Raw genomic sequence first — 10,814 nt, 5'->3', positions numbered from 1 at the left:
ATACAATTCAACATTTCACCATCACCATGAAGCATACCGCACGTGTGTATGCTTTGTTTTGAAAAGATGTATGAATTAATCATGCATGCTAGCTAGCTAGGTACTAGTGTAGTGCCCCCCAACTATACTTCCAAATATTACATTAATGGCCTAACGTTCTTTCATCATTCATCACCTACCTAATTTTCTTCCCCATTCTCTCTATATATTTAATACGCGTCAAATGTGGGAAAGAATTCTAAATGTATCTAAACTACCGCTATTTCAATAATTTTAACGATTGATTTTAATTATATAAAATATATATAATATATTAATTAAAATTAATTATTAAAAAATTATTAAAATACTAATATTGGTGATACACTTACAAATTTTCTTAGTGTATATATCATTTGACTATACCAACACTATTACTATATAGATATTTCTAATTCTTCTAGTAAAAGAGAGAAAGGTGGGTAGAAAGAAGAGGGAATCGTGGAATAAAAAGAAATCATCAAATCTTGGTTTTGAAGTTGAGTCTCACAACAACAAAGGCTATAGTATTAAGTAACGAGATATTAACTGGAAATGAATCTTTTCAATTTTTTTTTAACAATTAAAGAAGTAAAGTGTAATTTTTTATTATTAATTTTATAAGTAGAACAAAAAATAAATATAAAAGAGAAAATAATAAAAAGTTAAAGATCACACTTTACACTCAATTTTTTTTTAACAATTGAGAGGGTCCATTCTCGATATTAACTCATCTTTTCTTTTAAGTAGAACTCAACATTTGTAAAAATGAACATAGATGGGATGGAGTTTAATATTAATTATAGGATCATATTATTATTTTAGGGTTTATATCTAAATAAATACTTATTTGGGTGTCATTATTTTGATAAAAAAATATTTTTTTTGAGAAACTGTAATTTACATCTTTTTCAAAAGATTTTTTTTTAAAAAAAGTATTTTTCATGTAATAAATAAACAAAAAAAAATACTTTTATATTGTTATACTCAAATATAATTGATAGATAAAAAGATCTTTTTACATAAAATACCCAAACATAAAATTACTTTTACTTTTTTATAAGATCTTTTAAAAAAATATAACTCAAAAAAACAATCTTTTCTTACAAGCCCTTATAAATCTATCATAAAAAAAATAGTTTGCTTAAGTTTGATATATAGATCATACTTAAATAATTTATTTAAAAATATTATATGTAATTAGGCATCAAACTAAGTATTATATATTGATGTATATTTATATATATTGATTAATATATTTTTTTAACTAAATAATCAGCTATCAAAATAATTAAATATTTTATAATAGAATAATCAAATTAAATTAAATTTATTTACTGTTGTACATAATAAAAAAATTATAAAATACTAAATATGTATTTTTATATGCAATGATTGATTAGTGGTTGCTCTTTTATATATGCTCACGTAACATGATTGAATTTTTTTTCATTATCATTTCTTTTGGGTTTATACTTATATAACTTTACATAAATAGGAAAGAGTAATCGACAAACAACGAAGCAAGCAAATGTTAATTGTTCTTATTCAACTTAACTGGTTGGAAGAAAATGCGATGGCCCTTTGTGTCTGTGTCTGTGTTACAAGTCCAACAAAGAAGCATAGAGAGTTGAGTTGGCAATTGAAAACACCATGTCCTACTTATCCTTTATATTGAATATATGTACATTTTTCTATTATTAATGGGGTGTAAAACTTAATTATTATGATTTGGTAAATATAGAAAAATAAAGTATGTACATATAATATTTTTCTTTGTTTTCTAATCAATTACCTTTGTTATTGTGACACTCATTAGTGCTTTGTTGGCCACTCTTCTCTTATGATCTAGCAACATACCCAACATGTGTCATGTATTCTGATTTATTTTATTTATTTATTTTTAGTCGTGTGTTTGTTGATTTGCACTTTTGTTTATAGTCCAAACAATACCTAACTTGGTAGCTAGCAGTAATTATTTTGGTTACTTAATTATCTAATTATGATTCGTTCGTTGTTATGAAAGTACTTATTCATATTATTAATATTAAGCACGTTTGAAGAGTGTTTTAATTTCTACTCGCGAATTATTTCATTGTGCTAGCTACTCCAACTATATATACGGCTACTTATTATGAAAAATAGTCTCAGCTAAATAGAGATGTTTAGTCGTTAATTAATATAAGTGTCAGTCATAAAATCATTTTTTTTTTAAGTTTAAGCTGATAGAAAAAAATATATAAATAATTATATCTGTAAATTGTAATACGTCTTCTCATGCAACAATTTTTTTTTTGTTTGGGTGAATTCTTTGCCTAAGTTTTATTTTATTTTCTATTTTTTTATATTGAAATTATTTTTTTTAAATTAATAAAGATTGAATTTTAGATTATTAAATTATAAAAATTTTGATACTATATTATAAAATTTTTTTAAAAGTTTAAATTAATAAAAGAAATACATAAATTATTATATCTCTAACAGTATCTAAATATATAATTTGGTTATTAATTAGATTGCTTTGGATATTATATTGGTTTGGTTCTATGTGTGTCTATATATATAAAGGTAGGAATGAAAATAGTATGACCCCAGTCAAATTGGGTTTTGGTTAGGATGAATCTGGTTTATATACAGCACAAGTTTAGGTTTATTATTTATTTATAGATTTATTTTAAATTAAAATCTCATCTGTTTAAAAGTTCGATAAACTCACCAACCTATTTAATAAAAAACATGTTTCATAAATTAACTCAAATCGGTAAACTCAAAAAATTTAAATTGACATTATATACATATTAAATTTAAATCCAGTATAATTATAATTCATTGATATATCAATCATAAATCATAAGTCACAATCCAATTTATAATTATAATCCATTAATATAAATTAAATTCAAAACTATAGTAAAAGTAATATATAAACGACATATACCCACTAGCACAATATTATCCGCTTTGGTATTGTAAGGTCTCATATCGGTTGGGAGGGGAACGAAGCATGCCTTATAAGGGTGTGGATACCTCTTCCTAGCATGACGCGTTTTGATGAGTGAGTGTGGGGGGCTTTGGCTATCATTCCTATCGTCAAAGACAAAACCGTGAGGCCTTGTGTGCCAAAGCGGACAATATCGTGCTAGCGAGTGGTCTGGGCTGTTACATGAATACTATCCAATCCCCTTTAAAATAAGGGGGATGTTACACATCCATGTAATCATGTAACTTCTTCTTCTTCTTCTTCTTCTTCTTCTTCTTCTTCTTCTTCTTCTTCTCACGCTCGTTTACGCATGGAGCGTCTTCTTCTTCTTCGCCTTCTTCTTCACATTCCTCCTTCTCCTCCTTCTCCTCCTTTTTCGCGTTCCTTTTTCTTCACGTATTTTCTCCTTATCGTCATTCTTTTGTTGTTGTTGCTGCTATATTTTTTGTCTTTTCCTCCTTCTCTCTGGTGAAGAAGCAATAGAAGGTGAGGAAAAAGAGTTTTGAATAGTGCAGAATGAACCAAACACAGTACTCATGGTGAATCGAACACAGTACTCATGGTGAACCGAAAACAATACAATTGTATAGTACTGAGTGAACGAAACGTAATCCATTATATAAAATCAAATTCAAAAAGCTTTCTGCAGAATGAATCGAACACAGTACTCATGGTGAACCGAACATAGTACTTATGGTGAACCAAAAATAATACAATTGTATAGTACTGGGTGAACGAAACATAATCCATTATATAAAATCAAATTCAAATAATTAACTCTTCCTACAATTTACATATTATCAATTCAATTCAATTCAATTCAATTCAGTACACCTCTGTCCATTTAATTCAATTCAAATTAGCAATTGCATTCCATTCAATTCGATTCAAAATTGAATAATCCAAATTTTGTCAGTTTGATTCGTTTCAGAAGAGTAATCCAAATCGCTCTCCTGTTTACCAAAAAATTATGAACCCCTAAACACTGAACCCTAAACCCTAAACCCTAAACACTAAAACCAGAACCCTGAACACTAAACCATAAACCCATAAACCCTAAATCCCTAAAACCTTCAAACCTAAACCCTAAATCCTATACCCTAAAACCTAAACCCTAAACCCTGAACCCAAACCCTGAACACTGAACTCTGAACCCTAAATGCTAAACCTTAAATCCTGAACCCTACCGTAAACCCTAAACCCCTAAAACCCTGAACCCTAAACTCTAGACCCCTAAACCCTCAACCATAAACACGGTTAACCAAAATTAATACATGGGGTGAACCGAAAGTTTAAAACACACTGAACCCCTGTATACTGAACCCTGAACCCATAAACCCTAAACCCTAAAATCCTAAACCCTAAAATCCTATCGTCATTCTTTTGTTGTTGTTGCTGCTGTATTTTTTTTTTTTTTTTGTCTTTTTCTCCTTCTCTCTCTGGTGAAGAAGCAGTAGAAGGTGAGGAAGAAGAGTTTTGAGTAGTGCAGAATGAACCGAACACAGTACTCATGGTGAACTAAAATCTTAGTTATGGTGAACCGAAATCTTAATTACGGTGAAACAATTATATAGTGCTTAGGAAAGAAAACATAACATATTGGTCTACTTTTTGTTAGACTCCTTTCTGTGGACCGAACCAAAAACATGAAAATAATGAACCACCTCTTTAGTACTTACCGAACCGAAAAGTTACTCACATTTACTCAGAGTTACTCACAATTACTGACACTCACAATTACTCACAATTACATATTATCAATTCAATTGAATTCAATTCAGATGTAGATCACCTCAGTCTATTCAATTCACTTCAAATAAAATTAGAAATTTCATTCCATTAAATTTGATTCAGAATTCAATAATCCAAACCTCATCAAATTGATGGAGAAGAATCATCAAAATCGCACTCATTCAACTGATTTGAAATTGATTCATTCATTGTTTCAATTCAAAAGTGCAGATCAAAGAAGAAAACGAAGAAGATGAACGACGAAGATAATTGCGTTGAATCAATTCAGATCTATAATGCAGAGAAGAAAAACGCGAAAAAGGAGAACAACGAATTTAATTAGGTTGAAGAAGAAGAAGAAGAAGAAGAAGAAGAAGAAGAAAGAGGTTTATGTTGTATGAAAAAGTTTACGTTGAGAAACGTTGATAACGCAAAATAAGGATTCGTTATCTAGGTTATAAGAGGCGCGTGTAAGACAAGCGGGGTGTGGGGCGTGGAGTGAAAGTTACATGGATATAATCCATGTAATTTTTACATGGATGTAGAGCTTTTTCCTTAAAATAACATGTAAGTTACCTTTTATGATGTGTTAAATTTAATTGATCATTATCTTAATCATAGTTGGGTTATTTTGTAAATTATTATTTGAGATGGGTAATGGTATAATTTTTTAAAATATCAAAACTCAACTCCCATTAATTGAAGCATCTTTCGATTCTTGCATTCTTAGCTTCGGTCATTCCAAGTATCGGCGTCGCCGTCGTGACAAAAAGCACTGACGTCGTCGTCAGGGCAATCTCTCTTTATTTAGTGCATCATCCCTTAACTACATCATTAAATTTCCGTCCTTCCTAATATAGCCATTGCCGATGTCATCGCTATCTTCTGTTTTCTTACTCGATCCTTCTTTCTACCGTGAATCACTCCTTACCAACATAATTAATAGTTAGTCTGGTTATTAAATTTTTTTATTAAAAAAATACATCTTTGTTTAATTACATAATGGAACATATATCCATATATAAAATATAATATAATAAAGTAAATCTATTTAGAATACTTAAAATATAATTGAAATCATGAACATATAAATATAATAGTAAAATTTGTATTCTAAACAAATAAACATATGCTTTATTATACATAAATTATTTTAAAAATTGAATAAATTGTTAAAATTAATAACACAAATTTAAAATAATAAAATCTAACTTTTTTACCGTATTTTTTTATAATATTTTTATTTTTTATTTTTTAATTTTTAATTTATTAGTTTTTTATTATTTAATTAATAATTAAACAAATTATTTTTATGAAAAATTATTTTTTGTATTATCTTAAAGAAAAGATCAATATAACAGTTTAAAAAATAACGTAAAAATAATATTTTAAATAAAAAATATTTAATATTAAAATTTTTAAATATAAAAATAAATTGTATAAATATTTAAGAGATAAATATAAAATATATGCCTAAAATAAATAAAACATATAAATAGGAGCAGGGACGGACTAGGTAGTGAAATAGGGGGGCATTTGCCCCATTCTTTTTTTTTTAAATATATACATATGTAATATGTCCCATTTTAAATTTTAAATGACCCCATTATAAATAAATTTAGTCCAATTATTTAAAGTCTCAAATCCACTTTATTTTTCTATTATTTTGACTATTAGTTAACCTAATTAAATTTTGTCTTCTCTCATTCTCAAATTTCAGCCGTCGTCACTCCTTTATTATCTTAAATCCTCTTCTTAGTTTCAACCTTCTTTTCCTATTCCTTTTCTAATGGTCATCTTTTCTTCATCAAAAGGTAAATTTTAAGTTTTTTTATTTTTTTAATATAACCCTTTATAACTCTATGTATCTTTCAATTTCATTGTTTCTCTTTTTGATATTTTTAATTACAAATTATAATTCAAACAATTATAGTTTAGGTATTAATCTAATTTTTTATTCTCTTTACAAATTTATATATTTTATTTTATTCTCAATTTAGTGATCCTTATTATTTATTTGTTTATCTTTCGTTCTATTTTATTATATGTAATTATGTTGCATATAAATTTCTAAAGTCAATTGACTAATTTACTAATTTAGAATATATATATTATAGAAATAATAATAGAAAAATATTTTTAAAAATATCTTTTGTTCTATTTTATTATATGTAATTTTTTATTTTTTTATTCGAATAATTAATATGCACTTTTATTTTTTTGAATTTAGATTAACATATCTTTTGATAGTAATGTATATTATTTTTGCCCCCTAACATAAATTTTCTGGGTCCGTCATTGAATAGGAGTACTCTTGAGAAATAGAAAATTATTTTTGTCTATTTTATTAATTTTAGGCATGTATTGTATATTTATCTCTTAAATATCTATACAATTTAGTTTTTCATTTAAAAATTTTAATATTAACTATTTTTTTAAAATATTATTTTTACGTTATTTTTTAAACTATTATATTGGTCTCTTCTTTAAGATAATACAAAAAATAATTTTTCATGAAAATAATTTGTTTAATTATTAAGTAAATAATAAAGTGCTAATAAATTAAAATTTAAAAGAATAAAAATACTATAAAAAATACTTGTAAGAAAGTTGGATTTTATCTTTTTAAACTTGTGTTATTAATCTTAACTATTTATTCATTTTTTTAAATAATTTATGTATGATAAAAGATATATTTACTTGTTTAAAATACAAATTTTATTATTATATTTGTATGTTTCTGATTTAATTATAATTTTAAATACTCTGAATAAATTTATTTTATTATATTATATTTTACAGATGAATATACGTTCTATCATCTAATTAAATAAAGATATATTTTTTTAATAAAAAAATTTAATAACCAAACTAACCATTAATTATGTTATTAAGAAGTGATCCAGGGGCAGAAAGAGGGATCCAGTGAGAGGATAGGAGATAGCGATGACGTCAGCACTGGCTATATTGGGAAGACGGCAAAGTTACAGATGACGAGAATTCAACGACATCGTTAAGAGATAATGACGACAACGTTGGCGCTTCTTGTCACGACGACGACGGTGATGTTTGGAAGGACAGAAGCTACGCGATGAAGAAAAAATGGAGGGGTGGAAAGGTCCTTCAATTAACAGCAGTGGAGTTTTGATATTTCAAGAAATTATACCATTACTCATCTCAAATAATAAATTACAAAATAATCCAACTATAATTAAGATAATGACCAATTAAAATGTGATACATCATTAAGAGTAACTTACATGTTATTTTAGAGAGGGTTGAATAGAATTCATCTTATAATTATATGTGTAGACGTGTAAAATTATGTATTATTATTAATTTGATATGTAAAATACATAATTATATATATAATCAAATCAATTCATGAACTAATAAATTAAGTTTAAACCCAACTCATTTAATATATGAATTTAAGTTTAAGCTCAAATTCAGTGCATAAACTTATGAACTCAACTTATCAAATTATTAACAAGTTGAATTTGAGCGAGTTAGCTCAACTTAATTCTAATTACAATCCAATTGATTTGAATTTAAAAAAAAAAATAATGTGTCATCTACATATCAGTGAAGGATTCAAAGAGAGTAGTAGTGAATAGTGATAAATTGTGTATGTAACAACAGATTCTTTTGCACAAAACAGAATTTGTTATTCTATTTTAAGTTGTTAATCTATTAATTAATAACAAATCTATTTTACTATTCTTATAATTAAGGAGAATTTCTCTATAAACAATTAACATTTATCCAAATTTTGTCTTCTCCCTTTAATTTAACAAAATAGAGTGGTACCTTTCATCATAATAGCAATACACACAAATCCATGATCTTGCATAAAGTTCCATGTATATATATGTATAGTGATGAACAAATAATAATGGTTGTCACACATTCATGAATTTAGATATCTTTTATATTAAGGGAGCTATATATAGAATAACTATAGAAGCATCCAATGTATATAAAAGAAGTGTGTTTGGTTATTATTGTGGTACCCATTATAACCAGTGTGAAATTAAATTATACAAATACAAAAAGAGACGTAAAGGGTAATTAAAGTATGTGTTTTAAGCACAAATTCAATGTATATTTGAATGTGTTTTGGTCACTTATTTGACCCTAAGGGTGATACATAACCAAAGATTGGAAAAGACCACATCTTAATAATTAAGGGTTTGATTTAAAATGTGATAATGATATTGTTACTTGTGAGCTAAGGTGATGAATAATGTGGGCGAAATAAACAAGATGTGATTCATGTGCTTAATACCACTGCCCATATAGCAAACCGGTTGGCTTTTTAAATTTTAAAACATTACTTTTATATTTTTTCTACTTTTATATATTGCTTAAACAAGACTCTTAGAATATAAACCAGAAAGAATAAACCCAACTAGTTAAAGTTTGGTTCAGTATGGTGGGTTTAGAATCTAGTTGATGAATATGAGAACTTATATATATAAAGATAAAATATATTATATGTATACTAAATATCAGTCATTATATATTTTGTATATTTATATGAATTGATGTATATATTAATTAAATAATTCATTTTTACAATAATTAAATAAATCTATTACAATAGAATAATTAAATTTTTTTAAAATAGTGTAATAAAAATATGAGCTCTGCTATATATTTAAATATTTTTTATCAATCAAGTCTAATCAAGTTGGTCAAAATCCAACAAAAATTATTCACACAAGTTGTATGTAAATCACGCATTTTTTTTTCTTTTTCACGTTCTTTCATTTTTTCGTGTATTTTCTTTTTTTCGTCGTTCTTCTATTACTACTATTGTTGCTAAGTTTTTTTATTTCTTTTCCTCTTCTTCCTCTTTTTCTGGTGTTATTACAATATTTTTTTATTTAATTTTTTTCTTTTTCTTATATTTATTCTTTTTAAGAGAATGAAAACAAAAAAAAAAATTATAAAAAGGTAAAACAAGAAGGAAAATGTGAAGAAGGAAAAAAAGAAGATGACGACCATGACAATGATAAAGAAGAAGACGAGAGAAGTTTTGAATTGTGCATAATTTATCAAAAAAATAGCACCATAAATTTTTAAGCTTGACACAGAAAATTTTTAAATGTTAACACTGAACTTTATTAAGGTTGATAGGGAAAATTTTTTAACTAATTAGAAGTTATAAAAATAGCACAAAAGTTTTTTAAAAATAACACTAAAATTTTTTAATTGTAACACCTAAATTTTGCCCAACATATCTTCTTTTACTTTTTCTTTCTCCCAACATGTTCTTTTTTTCTTTTTCGTGTTTTTTTATTAGACAAAAGATTTGTTGTATTTTCTTATGTGTTATTTTTGTAAAATAGAAGATTTTATCTAAATAAATTTATTTTAAAATTGAATTGTATATTCTTAAATTTTAAATAACAAATTGTCTTGTGATAGAGATCAATTCAAATTCTATATTTATTGTGATAAAATTTGTTTGTTTATATAATATATTTTGGTATCATTTTTATTTTATTTTTGTGTTTTATATAAAAATTTGCGATGTCATAATTTTGTTATATATACAGCATAATTATATAAAGGTTTAAAATCCAAAAAAAAAAAATCACAATCATTGTATTGAAATAAATAAATAAATAAATAACTGTTACTACTACTCACTATTATTCTAAACCTTGGAAAAAAAAAGGTCTTTGTGAATTATGATTTTAGAGGTGAAAAAAATTAGAGAGCTGAAATAATATAACATAAGGTGATATAAGCAAGCATATTTTATTTTGATTTTTCCATAAAAATATTAAATGGGATGAGGCACAGAAAAAGTGAATTGGCATTTGTGTGTTAAGAGTGATAAGAACATCGACCCACATGTTAGATGGGGATCCAATCACATGAGCTTATCCCCTCTATACCCCGTGATCCAACGCTCCAAGATTCTCTGTCAATCAGAACCGTCCATTAATGTGGTCCATGATCTTGAGGACCAATGGGCTGTGTTTGTTCCCTCTCACTCCTACAACCATGCTTTTTCATGTCCCCCCCTTTTCTGACCCCCACCCCCACGCGCTCCTTCAACCGTGTGCTTGTA

Source organism: Arachis hypogaea, chromosome 12 (genome assembly GCF_003086295.3).
Source record: "Arachis hypogaea cultivar Tifrunner chromosome 12, arahy.Tifrunner.gnm2.J5K5, whole genome shotgun sequence".
Lineage (NCBI taxonomy): Eukaryota > Viridiplantae > Streptophyta > Magnoliopsida > Fabales > Fabaceae > Arachis > Arachis hypogaea.
Note: the sequence above shows the minus strand (reverse complement) of the source record.